Source organism: Hyla sarda, unplaced genomic scaffold (assembly GCF_029499605.1).
Source record: "Hyla sarda isolate aHylSar1 unplaced genomic scaffold, aHylSar1.hap1 scaffold_1159, whole genome shotgun sequence".
NCBI classification, from domain to species: Eukaryota; Metazoa; Chordata; class Amphibia; order Anura; family Hylidae; genus Hyla; species Hyla sarda.
The window spans coordinates 1-19535 of record NW_026607780.1 but is presented as its reverse complement, the minus strand read 5'-3'; the positions used below and the strand labels follow the sequence as shown (position 1 = coordinate 19535).

General features: G+C 46.0%; 8 non-coding genes across 8 annotated transcripts; all 8 read right to left on the bottom strand.

Moving 5' to 3' along the window:
* Window positions 1-1958: 1958 nt before the first annotated feature.
* LOC130302296 (U2 spliceosomal RNA) lies at window positions 1959-2149 on the bottom strand. Its single transcript, XR_008852576.1, has one exon. It is a non-coding gene; the product is annotated as a U2 spliceosomal RNA (small nuclear RNA).
* Window positions 2150-4244: 2095 nt separating this feature from the next.
* LOC130302295 (U2 spliceosomal RNA) lies at window positions 4245-4435 on the bottom strand. The gene has a single exon (XR_008852575.1). It is a non-coding gene; the product is annotated as a U2 spliceosomal RNA (small nuclear RNA).
* A 2079-nt stretch (window positions 4436-6514) lies between these two features.
* Window positions 6515-6705, bottom strand: LOC130302248 (U2 spliceosomal RNA). Its single transcript, XR_008852530.1, has one exon. It is a non-coding gene; the product is annotated as a U2 spliceosomal RNA (small nuclear RNA).
* Window positions 6706-8797: 2092 nt separating this feature from the next.
* On the bottom strand, window positions 8798-8988 carry LOC130302293 (U2 spliceosomal RNA). Its single transcript, XR_008852573.1, has one exon. It is a non-coding gene; the product is annotated as a U2 spliceosomal RNA (small nuclear RNA).
* A 2096-nt stretch (window positions 8989-11084) lies between these two features.
* On the bottom strand, window positions 11085-11275 carry LOC130302282 (U2 spliceosomal RNA). The gene has a single exon (XR_008852562.1). It is a non-coding gene; the product is annotated as a U2 spliceosomal RNA (small nuclear RNA).
* A 2093-nt stretch (window positions 11276-13368) lies between these two features.
* LOC130302270 (U2 spliceosomal RNA) lies at window positions 13369-13559 on the bottom strand. The gene has a single exon (XR_008852551.1). It is a non-coding gene; the product is annotated as a U2 spliceosomal RNA (small nuclear RNA).
* A 2096-nt stretch (window positions 13560-15655) lies between these two features.
* LOC130302258 (U2 spliceosomal RNA) lies at window positions 15656-15846 on the bottom strand. The gene has a single exon (XR_008852540.1). It is a non-coding gene; the product is annotated as a U2 spliceosomal RNA (small nuclear RNA).
* A 2094-nt stretch (window positions 15847-17940) lies between these two features.
* LOC130302246 (U2 spliceosomal RNA) lies at window positions 17941-18131 on the bottom strand. The gene has a single exon (XR_008852528.1). It is a non-coding gene; the product is annotated as a U2 spliceosomal RNA (small nuclear RNA).
* Window positions 18132-19535: the final 1404 nt, after the last annotated feature.

Here is a 19535-nt window from a genome sequence, read left to right as displayed (position 1 = left end):
ACCCATACCATTATTGCTAAGCAGCAAGACAGGGGCCCATTGCACTCCCACGGGGCCTTTTTAAATGCAATCCATAACCCGGATTTGCCAGGAACCCTTCTTACTCCTCCTACTTGCATGTGACACTGGGCTTAGGATCTGCATAGGAAACACACACACAAGCACACACCTACCTTTGTTGCCTGCAGATGCCTCCTTGGCTGTCCCCAAACGGTATCAAACCAACACCCACGGGAAGCTGTAAGCATAGAGGACATGCCTGCACCCCATTGGACTTACCTGTGTGGGTTAAATCCGGGTTATTTGACAACCTATGGCGGTGATGGTTCTGCTCAGGCAGAGCAGTGCTGATGCTCCTCATAAAGCTGTCGCTGCTGTGAAGGTTCTAGGTGACATCACAAATCCCTATGGTTACATACACAACAAAGCTGGGTTGTTGTTGTTTACACTCTGCAAGGCCTGTGGAAGTGAGTGACATCATAGCACTGTAGTTCTGAGGGTTCAAGATGGATGCAACAATCTCCTGTTGCTTCTATGAAGGCCGTAATAGACGACATCACCAAACAGCTCCATAGTCACATACACAGCAAAGGAGAGATGTTGTTTACACCTAGTGATGTCAGTGGTATTGAGTGACATCACAGCACAGTGCTAAGGCTCCTGGGCCTGGACACAGCAGCGGCTGCAATATCTCAACGGAGAATACGTTTATATCTATGTGTGTGTGTGCGCATATATATATATATATATATATATATATATATATATATATATATATTCTCCGCCGAAATCACTTTTAAACCCATTTCCACCTTTTTTTCCCTTCTCTTCCTCTTACTTTTTTTTCACGTTTTTTTACGTTTTTCTCCTTTTCGCCTCTTTTCTGGGCGTATTATTCTTCTTTTTCTTCTTTTTTTTCGTCTAATGCATACCCCATCAGTGCAGCAATGCTTATTCAATACCGCCAGCAGATGGAGACACTGGGGGATAATTTTCTAAAGATTTATACTGATTTTTCCTGTCTGAATTTGTCGCACAGAAAGTTGCAGGCCAAATATGTGTGACATTTCTGCGACTTTAGCTTCTAGAGCATTTTTACAACATTATACATAGGTGCTGAATACATAAAAAGCGACTGTTCAGCGACAGACAAGTCGCATCGGCTGAAAGTAGGCCAGAATGTCAGTCCATGTTGGAGCAGGTTTAGATACAGTCTAAAGCATAGATCTCAAAGTCTGTGCACAGAATTTAGCAAGGGCCTCGCACCTTCTGATGCATCAGGTAGGTGCACAATAGCATAGCCTAACCCTCTGTACTTTGGTCTATATTGATGCGGGACATAGACAGCCAGCTGATGACCAATCCATTAGTGCAATGGATGGCTGGAAGCATTTGTCTTTGCCTTTGCAATACCACAAAAGCAATGCATGGTCAATGTACAGCAATGACACACCTGTGTGAACAGCCAGGAGACCCCCCCCCCCCCCCCCCAATGTTATGTTACATAGTTACATAGTTAGTACGGTCGAAAAAAGACATATGTCCATCACGTTCAACCAGGGAATTAAGGGGTAGGGGTGTGGCGCGATATTGGGGAAGGGATGAGATTTTATATTTCTTCATAAGCATTAATCTTATTTTGTCAATTAGGAACATTCAGCACCCACCCGCTATCAAGGCAGCTGCCTATCATGTCATGCCCTACCTGCACAGGTGTGCTGGCTACTCAAATGATCCAATTAAGGAGGCCATTTAGTCAGCAGCAGCAGAAGTCCTGTGCCTGGACGCTCCAACAGGGGCCAGACACAAGCAGAAGCAGAAGCAGCAGAAGCAGCAGCAGCACCACCTTTTGTTTTTTGGCTGCTGCAGCAGCAGCAAGGCCCACAGGGCTGGCTAGCTGGCTAGCCAGCAAGCAGGTAGCAATGAAAGTAGGAATCTTTCTTTTTAACCCTGTAAGGGGGTGGTGCACTGTACCCGAAGATACTGCCATATTGGGTCAATGCATAGGGCGACGGAAGCAAGCTTCGAAATTGGCCCCCGTTCTCAAAAATCCATTTAATATATGGTCCCCAGATAGGGGACGTATCAGATATTAAACTGATAAGAACAGATACTACACTTGATCTTAGCCAAAAGGCCGAGAAGCGATAACCGTGAAAGGGGCGGGCCCAACAAGGTCCCCTTCATGGGCACTATCACTGCTTGCTGTCAGGGAGGCTGCCAGACAATTTTCCATGCACACTCTGGGCTGGGGGGCAGTCAACCACCAGTACACACAGCAGAACCTAAACCCATACCATTATTGCTAAGCAGCAAGACAGGGGCCCATTGCACTCCCACGGGGCCTTTTTAAATGCAATCCATAACCCGGATTTGCCAGGAACCCTTCTTACTCCTCCTACTTGCATGTGACACTGGGCTTAGGATCTGCATAGGAAACACACACACAAGCACACACCTACCTTTGTTGCCTGCAGATGCCTCCTTGGCTGTCCCCAAACGGTATCAAACCAACACCCACGGGAAGCTGTAAGCATAGAGGACATGCCTGCACCCCATTGGACTTACCTGTGTGGGTTAAATCCGGGTTATTTGACAACCTATGGCGGTGATGGTTCTGCTCAGGCAGAGCAGTGCTGATGCTCCTCATAAAGCTGTCGCTGCTGTGAAGGTTCTAGGTGACATCACAAATCCCTATGGTTACATACACAACAAAGCTGGGTTGTTGTTGTTTACACTCTGCAAGGCCTGTGGAAGTGAGTGACATCATAGCACTGTAGTTCTGAGGGTTCAAGATGGATGCAACAATCTCCTGTTGCTTCTATGAAGGCCGTAATAGACGACATCACCAAACAGCTCCATAGTCACATACACAGCAAAGGAGAGATGTTGTTTACACCTAGTGATGTCAGTGGTATTGAGTGACATCACAGCACAGTGCTAAGGCTCCTGGGCCTGGACACAGCAGCGGCTGCAATATCTCAACGGAGAATACGTTTATATCTATGTGTGTGTGTGCGCATATATATATATATATATATATATATATATATATATATATATATATTTCTCCGCCGAAATCACTTTTAAACCCATTTCCACCTTTTTTTCCCTTCTCTTCCTCTTACTTTTTTTTCACGTTTTTTTACGTTTTTCTCCTTTTCGCCTCTTTTCTGGGCGTATTATTCTTCTTTTTCTTCTTTTTTTTCGTCTAATGCATACCCCATCAGTGCAGCAATGCTTATTCAATACCGCCAGCAGATGGAGACACTGGGGGATAATTTTCTAAGGATTTATACTGATTTTTCCTGTCTGAATTTGTCGCACAGAAAGTTGCAGGCCAAATATGTGTGACATTTCTGCGACTTTAGCTTCTAGAGCATTTTTACAACATTATACATAGGTGCTGAATACATAAAAAGCGACTGTTCAGCGACAGACAAGTCGCATCGGCTGAAAGTAGGCCAGAATGTCAGTCCATGTTGGAGCAGGTTTAGATACAGTCTAAAGCATAGATCTCAAAGTCTGTGCACAGAATTTAGCAAGGGCCTCGCACCTTCTGATGCATCAGGTAGGTGCACAATAGCATAGCCTAACCCTCTGTACTTTGGTCTATATTGATGCGGGACATAGACAGCCAGCTGATGACCAATCCATTAGTGCAATGGATGGCTGGAAGCATTTGTCTTTGCCTTTGCAATACCACAAAAGCAATGCATGGTCAATGTACAGCAATGACACACCTGTGTGAACAGCCAGGAGACCCCCCCCCCCCCCAATGTTATGTTACATAGTTACATAGTTAGTACGGTCGAAAAAAGACATATGTCCATCACGTTCAACCAGGGAATTAAGGGGTAGGGGTGTGGCGCGATATTGGGGAAGGGATGAGATTTTATATTTCTTCATAAGCATTAATCTTATTTTGTCAATTAGGAACATTCAGCACCCACCCGCTATCAAGGCAGCTGCCTATCATGTCATGCCCTACCTGCACAGGTGTGCTGGCTACTCAAATGATCCAATTAAGGAGGCCATTTAGTCAGCAGCAGCAGAAGTCCTGTGCCTGGACGCTCCAACAGGGGCCAGACACAAGCAGAAGCAGAAGCAGCAGAAGCAGCAGCAGCACCACCTTTTGTTTTTTGGCTGCTGCAGCAGCAGCAAGGCCCACAGGGCTGGCTAGCTGGCTAGCCAGCAAGCAGGTAGCAATGAAAGTAGGAATCTTTCTTTTTAACCCTGTAAGGGGGTGGTGCACTGTAACCGAAGATACTGCCATATCGGGTCAATGCATAGGGCGACGGAAGCAAGCTTCGAAATTGGCCCCCGTTCTCAAAAATCCATTTAATATATGGTCCCCAGATAGGGGACGTATCAGATATTAAACTGATAAGAACAGATACTACACTTGATCTTAGCCAAAAGGCCGAGAAGCGATAACCGTGAAAGGGGCGGGCCCAACAAGGTCCCCTTCATGGGCACTATCACTGCTTGCTGTCAGGGAGGCTGCCAGACAATTTTCCATGCACACTCTGGGCTGGGGGGCAGTCAACCACCAGTACACACAGCAGAACCTAAACCCATACCATTATTGCTAAGCAGCAAGACAGGGGCCCATTGCACTCCCACGGGGCCTTTTTAAATGCAATCCATAACCCGGATTTGCCAGGAACCCTTCTTACTCCTCCTACTTGCATGTGACACTGGGCTTAGGATCTGCATAGGAAACACACACACAAGCACACACCTACCTTTGTTGCCTGCAGATGCCTCCTTGGCTGTCCCCAAACGGTATCAAACCAACACCCACGGGAAGCTGTAAGCATAAAGGACATGCCTGCACCCCATTGGACTTACCTGTGTGGGTTAAATCCGGGTTATTTGACAACCTATGGCGGTGATGGTTCTGCTCAGGCAGAGCAGTGCTGATGCTCCTCATAAAGCTGTCGCTGCTGTGAAGGTTCTAGGTGACATCACAAATCCCTATGGTTACATACACAACAAAGCTGGGTTGTTGTTGTTTACACTCTGCAAGGCCTGTGGAAGTGAGTGACATCATAGCACTGTAGTTCTGAGGGTTCAAGATGGATGCAACAATCTCCTGTTGCTTCTATGAAGGCCGTAATAGACGACATCACCAAACAGCTCCATAGTCACATACACAGCAAAGGAGAGATGTTGTTTACACCTAGTGATGTCAGTGGTATTGAGTGACATCACAGCACAGTGCTAAGGCTCCTGGGCCTGGACGCAGCAGCGGCTGCAATATCTCAACGGAGAATACGTTTATATCTATGTGTGTGTGTGCGCATATATATATATATATATATATATATATATATATATATATATATTTCTCCGCCAAAATCACTTTTAAACCCATTTCCACCTTTTTTTCCCTTCTCTTCCTCTTACTTTTTTTTCACGTTTTTTTACGTTTTTCTCCTTTTCGCCTCTTTTCTGGGCGTATTATTCTTCTTTTTCTTCTTTTTTTTCGTCTAATGCATACCCCATCAGTGCAGCAATGCTTATTCAATACCGCCAGCAGATGGAGACACTGGGGGATAATTTTCTAAGGATTTATACTGATTTTTCCTGTCTGAATTTGTCGCACAGAAAGTTGCAGGCCAAATATGTGTGACATTTCTGCGACTTTAGCTTCTAGAGCATTTTTACAACATTATACATAGGTGCTGAATACATAAAAAGCGACTGTTCAGCGACAGACAAGTCGCATCGGCTGAAAGTAGGCCAGAATGTCAGTCCATGTTGGAGCAGGTTTAGATACAGTCTAAAGCATAGATCTCAAAGTCTGTGCACAGAATTTAGCAAGGGCCTCGCACCTTCTGATGCATCAGGTAGGTGCACAATAGCATAGCCTAACCCTCTGTACTTTGGTCTATATTGATGCGGGACATAGACAGCCAGCTGATGACCAATCCATTAGTGCAATGGATGGCTGGAAGCATTTGTCTTTGCCTTTGCAATACCACAGAAGCAATGCATGGTCAATGTACAGCAATGACACACCTGTGTGAACAGCCAGGAGACCCCCCCCCCCCCATGTTATGTTACATAGTTACATAGTTAGTACGGTCGAAAAAAGACATATGTCCATCACGTTCAACCAGGGAATTAAGGGGTAGGGGTGTGGCGCGATATTGGGGAAGGGATGAGATTTTATATTTCTTCATAAGCATTAATCTTATTTTGTCAATTAGGAACATTCAGCACCCACCCGCTATCAAGGCAGCTGCCTATCATGTCATGCCCTACCTGCACAGGTGTGCTGGCTACTCAAATGATCCAATTAAGGAGGCCATTTAGTCAGCAGCAGCAGAAGTCCTGTGCCTGGACGCTCCAACAGGGGCCAGACACAAGCAGAAGCAGAAGCAGCAGCAGCACCACCTTTTGTTTTTTGGCTGCAGCAGCAGCAAGGCCCACAGGGCTGGCTAGCTGGCTAGCCAGCAAGCAGGTAGCAATGAAAGTAGGAATCTTTCTTTTTAACCCTGTAAGGGGGTGGTGCACTGTACCCGAAGATACTGCCATATCGGGTCAATGCATAGGGCGACGGAAGCAAGCTTCGAAATCGGCCCCCGTTCTCAAAAATCCATTTAATATATGGTCCCCAGATAGGGGACGTATCAGATATTAAACTGATAAGAACAGATACTACACTTGATCTTAGCCAAAAGGCCGAGAAGCGATAACCGTGAAAGGGGCGGGCCCAACAAGGTCCCCTTCATGGGCACTATCACTGCTTGCTGTCAGGGAGGCTGCCAGACAATTTTCCATGCACACTCTGGGCTGGGGGGCAGTCAACCACCAGTACACACAGCAGAACCTAAACCCATACCATTATTGCTAAGCAGCAAGACAGGGGCCCATTGCACTCCCACGGGGCCTTTTTAAATGCAATCCATAACCCGGATTTGCCAGGAACCCTTCTTACTCCTCCTACTTGCATGTGACACTGGGCTTAGGATCTGCATAGGAAACACACACACAAGCACACACCTACCTTTGTTGCCTGCAGATGCCTCCTTGGCTGTCCCCAAACGGTATCAAACCAACACCCACGGGAAGCTGTAAGCATAGAGGACATGCCTGCACCCCATTGGACTTACCTGTGTGGGTTAAATCCGGGTTATTTGACAACCTATGGCGGTGATGGTTCTGCTCAGGCAGAGCAGTGCTGATGCTCCTCATAAAGCTGTCGCTGCTGTGAAGGTTCTAGGTGACATCACAAATCCCTATGGTTACATACACAACAAAGCTGGGTTGTTGTTGTTTACACTCTGCAAGGCCTGTGGAAGTGAGTGACATCATAGCACTGTAGTTCTGAGGGTTCAAGATGGATGCAACAATCTCCTGTTGCTTCTATGAAGGCCGTAATAGACGACATCACCAAACAGCTCCATAGTCACATACACAGCAAAGGAGAGATGTTGTTTACACCTAGTGATGTCAGTGGTATTGAGTGACATCACAGCACAGTGCTAAGGCTCCTGGGCCTGGACACAGCAGCGGCTGCAATATCTCAACGGAGAATACGTTTATATCTATGTGTGTGTGTGCGCATATATATATATATATATATATATATATATATATATATATATATATTTCTCCGCCGAAATCACTTTTAAACCCATTTCCACCTTTTTTTCCCTTCTCTTCCTCTTACTTTTTTTTCACGTTTTTTTACGTTTTTCTCCTTTTCGCCTCTTTTCTGGGCGTATTATTCTTCTTTTTCTTCTTTTTTTTCGTCTAATGCATACCCCATCAGTGCAGCAATGCTTATTCAATACCGCCAGCAGATGGAGACACTGGGGGATAATTTTCTAAGGATTTATACTGATTTTTCCTGTCTGAATTTGTCGCACAGAAAGTTGCAGGCCAAATATGTGTGACATTTCTGCGACTTTAGCTTCTAGAGCATTTTTACAACATTATACATAGGTGCTGAATACATAAAAAGCGACTGTTCAGCGACAGACAAGTCGCATCGGCTGAAAGTAGGCCAGAATGTCAGTCCATGTTGGAGCAGGTTTAGATACAGTCTAAAGCATAGATCTCAAAGTCTGTGCACAGAATTTAGCAAGGGCCTCGCACCTTCTGATGCATCAGGTAGGTGCACAATAGCATAGCCTAACCCTCTGTACTTTGGTCTATATTGATGCGGGACATAGACAGCCAGCTGATGACCAATCCATTAGTGCAATGGATGGCTGGAAGCATTTGTCTTTGCCTTTGCAATACCACAGAAGCAATGCATGGTCAATGTACAGCAATGACACACCTGTGTGAACAGCCAGGAGACCCCCCCCCCCCCCCATGTTATGTTACATAGTTACATAGTTAGTACGGTCGAAAAAAGACATATGTCCATCACGTTCAACCAGGGAATTAAGGGGTAGGGGTGTGGCGCGATATTGGGGAAGGGATGAGATTTTATATTTCTTCATAAGCATTAATCTTATTTTGTCAATTAGGAACATTCAGCACCCACCCGCTATCAAGGCAGCTGCCTATCATGTCATGCCCTACCTGCACAGGTGTGCTGGCTACTCAAATGATCCAATTAAGGAGGCCATTTAGTCAGCAGCAGCAGAAGTCCTGTGCCTGGACGCTCCAACAGGGGCCAGACACAAGCAGAAGCAGAAGCAGCAGAAGCAGCAGCAGCACCACCTTTTGTTTTTTGGCTGCAGCAGCAGCAAGGCCCACAGGGCTGGCTAGCTGGCTAGCCAGCAAGCAGGTAGCAATGAAAGTAGGAATCTTTCTTTTTAACCCTGTAAGGGGGTGGTGCACTGTACCCGAAGATACTGCCATATCGGGTCAATGCATAGGGCGACGGAAGCAAGCTTCGAAATCGGCCCCCGTTCTCAAAAATCCATTTAATATATGGTCCCCAGATAGGGGACGTATCAGATATTAAACTGATAAGAACAGATACTACACTTGATCTTAGCCAAAAGGCCGAGAAGCGATAACCGTGAAAGGGGCGGGCCCAACAAGGTCCCCTTCATGGGCACTATCACTGCTTGCTGTCAGGGAGGCTGCCAGACAATTTTCCATGCACACTCTGGGCTGGGGGGCAGTCAACCACCAGTACACACAGCAGAACCTAAACCCATACCATTATTGCTAAGCAGCAAGACAGGGGCCCATTGCACTCCCACGGGGCCTTTTTAAATGCAATCCATAACCCGGATTTGCCAGGAACCCTTCTTACTCCTCCTACTTGCATGTGACACTGGGCTTAGGATCTGCATAGGAAACACACACACAAGCACACACCTACCTTTGTTGCCTGCAGATGCCTCCTTGGCTGTCCCCAAACGGTATCAAACCAACACCCACGGGAAGCTGTAAGCATAGAGGACATGCCTGCACCCCATTGGACTTACCTGTGTGGGTTAAATCCGGGTTATTTGACAACCTATGGCGGTGATGGTTCTGCTCAGGCAGAGCAGTGCTGATGCTCCTCATAAAGCTGTCGCTGCTGTGAAGGTTCTAGGTGACATCACAAATCCCTATGGTTACATACACAACAAAGCTGGGTTGTTGTTGTTTACACTCTGCAAGGCCTGTGGAAGTGAGTGACATCATAGCACTGTAGTTCTGAGGGTTCAAGATGGATGCAACAATCTCCTGTTGCTTCTATGAAGGCCGTAATAGACGACATCACCAAACAGCTCCATAGTCACATACACAGCAAAGGAGAGATGTTGTTTACACCTAGTGATGTCAGTGGTATTGAGTGACATCACAGCACAGTGCTAAGGCTCCTGGGCCTGGACACAGCAGCGGCTGCAATATCTCAACGGAGAATACGTTTATATCTATGTGTGTGTGTGCGCATATATATATATATATATATATATATATATATATATATATATATATATTTCTCCGCCGAAATCACTTTTAAACCCATTTCCACCTTTTTTTCCCTTCTCTTCCTCTTACTTTTTTTTCACGTTTTTTTACGTTTTTCTCCTTTTCGCCTCTTTTCTGGGCGTATTATTCTTCTTTTTCTTCTTTTTTTTCGTCTAATGCATACCCCATCAGTGCAGCAATGCTTATTCAATACCGCCAGCAGATGGAGACACTGGGGGATAATTTTCTAAGGATTTATACTGATTTTTCCTGTCTGAATTTGTCGCACAGAAAGTTGCAGGCCAAATATGTGTGACATTTCTGCGACTTTAGCTTCTAGAGCATTTTTACAACATTATACATAGGTGCTGAATACATAAAAAGCGACTGTTCAGCGACAGACAAGTCGCATCGGCTGAAAGTAGGCCAGAATGTCAGTCCATGTTGGAGCAGGTTTAGATACAGTCTAAAGCATAGATCTCAAAGTCTGTGCACAGAATTTAGCAAGGGCCTCGCACCTTCTGATGCATCAGGTAGGTGCACAATAGCATAGCCTAACCCTCTGTACTTTGGTCTATATTGATGCGGGACATAGACAGCCAGCTGATGACCAATCCATTAGTGCAATGGATGGCTGGAAGCATTTGTCTTTGCCTTTGCAATACCACAGAAGCAATGCATGGTCAATGTACAGCAATGACACACCTGTGTGAACAGCCAGGAGACCCCCCCCCCCCCCCCCATGTTATGTTACATAGTTACATAGTTAGTACGGTCGAAAAAAGACATATGTCCATCACGTTCAACCAGGGAATTAAGGGGTAGGGGTGTGGCGCGATATTGGGGAAGGGATGAGATTTTATATTTCTTCATAAGCATTAATCTTATTTTGTCAATTAGGAACATTCAGCACCCACCCGCTATCAAGGCAGCTGCCTATCATGTCATGCCCTACCTGCACAGGTGTGCTGGCTACTCAAATGATCCAATTAAGGAGGCCATTTAGTCAGCAGCAGCAGAAATCCTGTGCCTGGACGCTCCAACAGGGGCCAGACACAAGCAGAAGCAGAAGCAGCAGAAGCAGCAGCAGCACCACCTTTTGTTTTTTGGCTGCAGCAGCAGCAAGGCCCACAGGGCTGGCTAGCTGGCTAGCCAGCAAGCAGGTAGCAATGAAAGTAGGAATCTTTCTTTTTAACCCTGTAAGGGGGTGGTGCACTGTACCCGAAGATACTGCCATATCGGGTCAATGCATAGGGCGACGGAAGCAAGCTTCGAAATCGGCCCCCGTTCTCAAAAATCCATTTAATATATGGTCCCCAGATAGGGGACGTATCAGATATTAAACTGATAAGAACAGATACTACACTTGATCTTAGCCAAAAGGCCGAGAAGCGATAACCGTGAAAGGGGCGGGCCCAACAAGGTCCCCTTCATGGGCACTATCACTGCTTGCTGTCAGGGAGGCTGCCAGACAATTTTCCATGCACACTCTGGGCTGGGGGGCAGTCAACCACCAGTACACACAGCAGAACCTAAACCCATACCATTATTGCTAAGCAGCAAGACAGGGGCCCATTGCACTCCCATGGGGCCTTTTTAAATGCAATCCATAACCCGGATTTGCCAGGAACCCTTCTTACTCCTCCTACTTGCATGTGACACTGGGCTTAGGATCTGCATAGGAAACACACACACAAGCACACACCTACCTTTGTTGCCTGCAGATGCCTCCTTGGCTGTCCCCAAACGGTATCAAACCAACACCCACGGGAAGCGGTAAGCATAGAGGACATGCCTGCACCCCATTGGACTTACCTGTGTGGGTTAAATCCGGGTTATTTGACAACCTATGGCGGTGATGGTTCTGCTCAGGCAGAGCAGTGCTGATGCTCCTCATAAAGCTGTCGCTGCTGTGAAGGTTCTAGGTGACATCACAAATCCCTATGGTTACATACACAACAAAGCTGGGTTGTTGTTGTTTACACTCTGCAAGGCCTGTGGAAGTGAGTGACATCATAGCACTGTAGTTCTGAGGGTTCAAGATGGATGCAACAATCTCCTGTTGCTTCTATGAAGGCCGTAATAGACGACATCACCAAACAGCTCCATAGTCACATACACAGCAAAGGAGAGATGTTGTTTACACCTAGTGATGTCAGTGGTATTGAGTGACATCACAGCACAGTGCTAAGGCTCCTGGGCCTGGACACAGCAGCGGCTGCAATATCTCAACGGAGAATACGTTTATATCTATGTGTGTGTGTGCGCATATATATATATATATATATATATATATATATATATATATATATATTTCTCCGCCGAAATCACTTTTAAACCCATTTCCACCTTTTTTTCCCTTCTCTTCCTCTTACTTTTTTTTCACGTTTTTTTACGTTTTTCTCCTTTTCGCCTCTTTTCTGGGCGTATTATTCTTCTTTTTCTTCTTTTTTTTCGTCTAATGCATACCCCATCAGTGCAGCAATGCTTATTCAATACCGCCAGCAGATGGAGACACTGGGGGATAATTTTCTAAGGATTTATACTGATTTTTCCTGTCTGAATTTGTCGCACAGAAAGTTGCAGGCCAAATATGTGTGACATTTCTGCGACTTTAGCTTCTAGAGCATTTTTACAACATTATACATAGGTGCTGAATACATAAAAAGCGACTGTTCAGCGACAGACAAGTCGCATCGGCTGAAAGTAGGCCAGAATGTCAGTCCATGTTGGAGCAGGTTTAGATACAGTCTAAAGCATAGATCTCAAAGTCTGTGCACAGAATTTAGCAAGGGCCTCGCACCTTCTGATGCATCAGGTAGGTGCACAATAGCATAGCCTAACCCTCTGTACTTTGGTCTATATTGATGCGGGACATAGACAGCCAGCTGATGACCAATCCATTAGTGCAATGGATGGCTGGAAGCATTTGTCTTTGCCTTTGCAATACCACAGAAGCAATGCATGGTCAATGTACAGCAATGACACACCTGTGTGAACAGCCAGGAGACCCCCCCCCCCCCCCCATGTTATGTTACATAGTTACATAGTTAGTACGGTCGAAAAAAGACATATGTCCATCACGTTCAACCAGGGAATTAAGGGGTAGGGGTGTGGCGCGATATTGGGGAAGGGATGAGATTTTATATTTCTTCATAAGCATTAATCTTATTTTGTCAATTAGGAACATTCAGCACCCACCCGCTATCAAGGCAGCTGCCTATCATGTCATGCCCTACCTGCACAGGTGTGCTGGCTACTCAAATGATCCAATTAAGGAGGCCATTTAGTCAGCAGCAGCAGAAGTCCTGTGCCTGGACGCTCCAACAGGGGCCAGACACAAGCAGAAGCAGAAGCAGCAGAAGCAGCAGCAGCACCACCTTTTGTTTTTTGGCTGCAGCAGCAGCAAGGCCCACAGGGCTGGCTAGCTGGCTAGCCAGCAAGCAGGTAGCAATGAAAGTAGGAATCTTTCTTTTTAACCCTGTAAGGGGGTGGTGCACTGTACCCGAAGATACTGCCATATCGGGTCAATGCATAGGGCGACGGAAGCAAGCTTCGAAATCGGCCCCCGTTCTCAAAAATCCATTTAATATATGGTCCCCAGATAGGGGACGTATCAGATATTAAACTGATAAGAACAGATACTACACTTGATCTTAGCCAAAAGGCCGAGAAGCGATAACCGTGAAAGGGGCGGGCCCAACAAGGTCCCCTTCATGGGCACTATCACTGCTTGCTGTCAGGGAGGCTGCCAGACAATTTTCCATGCACACTCTGGGCTGGGGGGCAGTCAACCACCAGTACACACAGCAGAACCTAAACCCATACCATTATTGCTAAGCAGCAAGACAGGGGCCCATTGCACTCCCACGGGGCCTTTTTAAATGCAATCCATAACCCGGATTTGCCAGGAACCCTTCTTACTCCTCCTACTTGCATGTGACACTGGGCTTAGGATCTGCATAGGAAACACACACACAAGCACACACCTACCTTTGTTGCCTGCAGATGCCTCCTTGGCTGTCCCCAAACGGTATCAAACCAACACCCACGGGAAGCTGTAAGCATAGAGGACATGCCTGCACCCCATTGGACTTACCTGTGTGGGTTAAATCCGGGTTATTTGACAACCTATGGCGGTGATGGTTCTGCTCAGGCAGAGCAGTGCTGATGCTCCTCATAAAGCTGTCGCTGCTGTGAAGGTTCTAGGTGACATCACAAATCCCTATGGTTACATACACAACAAAGCTGGGTTGTTGTTGTTTACACTCTGCAAGGCCTGTGGAAGTGAGTGACATCATAGCACTGTAGTTCTGAGGGTTCAAGATGGATGCAACAATCTCCTGTTGCTTCTATGAAGGCCGTAATAGACGACATCACCAAACAGCTCCATAGTCACATACACAGCAAAGGAGAGATGTTGTTTACACCTAGTGATGTCAGTGGTATTGAGTGACATCACAGCACAGTGCTAAGGCTCCTGGGCCTGGACACAGCAGCGGCTGCAATATCTCAACGGAGAATACGTTTATATCTATGTGTGTGTGTGCGCATATATATATATATATATATATATATATATATATATATATATATATATATTTCTCCGCCGAAATCACTTTTAAACCCATTTCCACCTTTTTTTCCCTTCTCTTCCTCTTACTTTTTTTTCACGTTTTTTTACGTTTTTCTCCTTTTCGCCTCTTTTCTGGGCGTATTATTCTTCTTTTTCTTCTTTTTTTTCGTCTAATGCATACCCCATCAGTGCAGCAATGCTTATTCAATACCGCCAGCAGATGGAGACACTGGGGGATAATTTTCTAAGGATTTATACTGATTTTTCCTGTCTGAATTTGTCGCACAGAAAGTTGCAGGCCAAATATGTGTGACATTTCTGCGACTTTAGCTTCTAGAGCATTTTTACAACATTATACATAGGTGCTGAATACATAAAAAGCGACTGTTCAGCGACAGACAAGTCGCATCGGCTGAAAGTAGGCCAGAATGTCAGTCCATGTTGGAGCAGGTTTAGATACAGTCTAAAGCATAGATCTCAAAGTCTGTGCACAGAATTTAGCAAGGGCCTCGCACCTTCTGATGCATCAGGTAGGTGCACAATAGCATAGCCTAACCCTCTGTACTTTGGTCTATATTGATGCGGGACATAGACAGCCAGCTGATGACCAATCCATTAGTGCAATGGATGGCTGGAAGCATTTGTCTTTGCCTTTGCAATACCACAGAAGCAATGCATGGTCAATGTACAGCAATGACACACCTGTGTGAACAGCCAGGAGACCCCCCCCCCCCCCCATGTTATGTTACATAGTTACATAGTTAGTACGGTCGAAAAAAGACATATGTCCATCACGTTCAACCAGGGAATTAAGGGGTAGGGGTGTGGCGCGATATTGGGGAAGGGATGAGATTTTATATTTCTTCATAAGCATTAATCTTATTTTGTCAATTAGGAACATTCAGCACCCACCCGCTATCAAGGCAGCTGCCTATCATGTCATGCCCTACCTGCACAGGTGTGCTGGCTACTCAAATGATCCAATTAAGGAGGCCATTTAGTCAGCAGCAGCAGAAGTCCTGTGCCTGGACGCTCCAACAGGGGCCAGACACAAGCAGAAGCAGAAGCAGCAGAAGCAGCAGCAGCACCACCTTTTGTTTTTTGGCTGCAGCAGCAGCAAGGCCCACAGGGCTGGCTAGCTGGCTAGCCAGCAAGCAGGTAGCAATGAAAGTAGGAATCTTTCTTTTTAACCCTGTAAGGGGGTGGTGCACTGTACCCGAAGATACTGCCATATCGGGTCAATGCATAGGGCGACGGAAGCAAGCTTCGAAATCGGCCCCCGTTCTCAAAAATCCATTTAATATATGGTCCCCAGATAGGGGACGTATCAGATATTAAACTGATAAGAACAGATACTACACTTGATCTTAGCCAAAAGGCCGAGAAGCGATAACCGTGAAAGGGGCGGGCCCAACAAGGTCCCCTTCATGGGCACTATCACTGCTTGCTGTCAGGGAGGCTGCCAGACAATTTTCCATGCACACTCTGGGCTGGGGGGCAGTCAACCACCAGTACACACAGCAGAACCTAAACCCATACCATTATTGCTAAGCAGCAAGACAGGGGCCCATTGCACTCCCACGGGGCCTTTTTAAATGCAATCCATAACCCGGATTTGCCAGGAACCCTTCTTACTCCTCCTACTTGCATGTGACACTGGGCTTAGGATCTGCATAGGAAACACACACACAAGCACACACCTACCTTTGTTGCCTGCAGATGCCTCCTTGGCTGTCCCCAAACGGTATCAAACCAACACCCACGGGAAGCTGTAAGCATAGAGGACATGCCTGCACCCCATTGGACTTACCTGTGTGGGTTAAATCCGGGTTATTTGACAACCTATGGCGGTGATGGTTCTGCTCAGGCAGAGCAGTGCTGATGCTCCTCATAAAGCTGTCGCTGCTGTGAAGGTTCTAGGTGACATCACAAATCCCTATGGTTACATACACAACAAAGCTGGGTTGTTGTTGTTTACACTCTGCAAGGCCTGTGGAAGTGAGTGACATCATAGCACTGTAGTTCTGAGGGTTCAAGATGGATGCAACAATCTCCTGTTGCTTCTATGAAGGCCGTAATAGACGACATCACCAAACAGCTCCATAGTCACATACACAGCAAAGGAGAGATGTTGTTTACACCTAGTGATGTCAGTGGTATTGAGTGACATCACAGCACAGTGCTAAGGCTCCTGGGCCTGGACACAGCAGCGGCTGCAATATCTCAACGGAGAATACGTTTATATCTATGTGTGTGTGTGCGCATATATATATATATATATATATATATATATATATATATATATATATTTCTCCGCCGAAATCACTTTTAAACCCATTTCCACCTTTTTTTCCCTTCTCTTCCTCTTACTTTTTTTTCACGTTTTTTTACGTTTTTCTCCTTTTCGCCTCTTTTCTGGGCGTATTATTCTTCTTTTTCTTCTTTTTTTTCGTCTAATGCATACCCCATCAGTGCAGCAATGCTTATTCAATACCGCCAGCAGATGGAGACACTGGGGGATAATTTTCTAAGGATTTATACTGATTTTTCCTGTCTGAATTTGTCGCACAGAAAGTTGCAGGCCAAATATGTGTGACATTTCTGCGACTTTAGCTTCTAGAGCATTTTTACAACATTATACATAGGTGCTGAATACATAAAAAGCGACTGTTCAGCGACAGACAAGTCGCATCGGCTGAAAGTAGGCCAGAATGTCAGTCCATGTTGGAGCAGGTTTAGATACAGTCTAAAGCATAGATCTCAAAGTCTGTGCACAGAATTTAGCAAGGGCCTCGCACCTTCTGATGCATCAGGTAGGTGCACAATAGCATAGCCTAACCCTCTGTACTTTGGTCTATATTGATGCGGGACATAGACAGCCAGCTGATGACCAATCCATTAGTGCAATGGATGGCTGGAAGCATTTGTCTTTGCCTTTGCAATACCACAGAAGCAATGCATGGTCAATGTACAGCAATGACACACCTGTGTGAACAGCCAGGAGACCCCCCCCCCCCCCCCCATGTTATGTTACATAGTTACATAGTTAGTACGGTCGAAAAAAGACATATGTCCATCACGTTCAACCAGGGAATTAAGGGGTAGGGGTGTGGCGCGATATTGGGGAAGGGATGAGATTTTATATTTCTTCATAAGCATTAATCTTATTTTGTCAATTAGGAACATTCAGCACCCACCCGCTATCAAGGCAGCTGCCTATCATGTCATGCCCTACCTGCACAGGTGTGCTGGCTACTCAAATGATCCAATTAAGGAGGCCATTTAGTCAGCAGCAGCAGAAGTCCTGTGCCTGGACGCTCCAACAGGGGCCAGACACAAGCAGAAGCAGAAGCAGCAGAAGCAGCAGCAGCACCACCTTTTGTTTTTTGGCTGCAGCAGCAGCAAGGCCCACAGGGCTGGCTAGCTGGCTAGCCAGCAAGCAGGTAGCAATGAAAGTAGGAATCTTTCTTTTTAACCCTGTAAGGGGGTGGTGCACTGTACCCGAAGATACTGCCATATCGGGTCAATGCATAGGGCGACGGAAGCAAGCTTCGAAATCGGCCCCCGTTCTCAAAAATCCATTTAATATATGGTCCCCAGATAGGGGACGTATCAGATATTAAACTGATAAGAACAGATACTACACTTGATCTTAGCCAAAAGGCCGAGAAGCGATAACCGTGAAAGGGGCGGGCCCAACAAGGTCCCCTTCATGGGCACTATCACTGCTTGCTGTCAGGGAGGCTGCCAGACAATTTTCCATGCACACTCTGGGCTGGGGGGCAGTCAACCACCAGTACACACAGCAGAACCTAAACCCATACCATTATTGCTAAGCAGCAAGACAGGGGCCCATTGCACTCCCACGGGGCCTTTTTAAATGCAATCCATAACCCGGATTTGCCAGGAACCCTTCTTACTCCTCCTACTTGCATGTGACACTGGGCTTAGGATCTGCATAGGAAACACACACACAAGCACACACCTACCTTTGTTGCCTGCAGATGCCTCCTTGGCTGTCCCCAAACGGTATCAAACCAACACCCACGGGAAGCTGTAAGCATAGAGGACATGCCTGCACCCCATTGGACTTACCTGTGTGGGTTAAATCCGGGTTATTTGACAACCTATGGCGGTGATGGTTCTGCTCAGGCAGAGCAGTGCTGATGCTCCTCATAAAGCTGTCGCTGCTGTGAAGGTTCTAGGTGACATCACAAATCCCTATGGTTACATACACAACAAAGCTGGGTTGTTGTTGTTTACACTCTGCAAGGCCTGTGGAAGTGAGTGACATCATAGCACTGTAGTTCTGAGGGTTCAAGATGGATGCAACAATCTCCTGTTGCTTCTATGAAGGCCGTAATAGACGACATCACCAAACAGCTCCATAGTCACATACACAGCAAAGGAGAGATGTTGTTTACACCTAGTGATGTCAGTGGTATTGAGTGACATCACAGCACAGTGCTAAGGCTCCTGGGCCTGGACACAGCAGCGGCTGCAATATCTCAACGGAGAATACGTTTATATCTATGTGTGTGTGTGCGCATATATATATATATATATATATATATATATATATATATATATATTTCTCCGCCGAAATCACTTTTAAACCCATTTCCACCTTTTTTTCCCTTCTCTTCCTCTTACTTTTTTTTCACGTTTTTTTACGTTTTTCTCCTTTTCGCCTCTTTTCTGGGCGTATTATTCTTCTTTTTCTTCTTTTTTTTCGTCTAATGCATACCCCATCAGTGCAGCAATGCTTATTCAATACCGCCAGCAGATGGAGACACTGGGGGATAATTTTCTAAGGATTTATACTGATTTTTCCTGTCTGAATTTGTCGCACAGAAAGTTGCAGGCCAAATATGTGTGACATTTCTGCGACTTTAGCTTCTAGAGCATTTTTACAACATTATACATAGGTGCTGAATACATAAAAAGCGACTGTTCAGCGACAGACAAGTCGCATCGGCTGAAAGTAGGCCAGAATGTCAGTCCATGTTGGAGCAGGTTTAGATACAGTCTAAAGCATAGATCTCAAAGTCTGTGCACAGAATTTAGCAAGGGCCTCGCA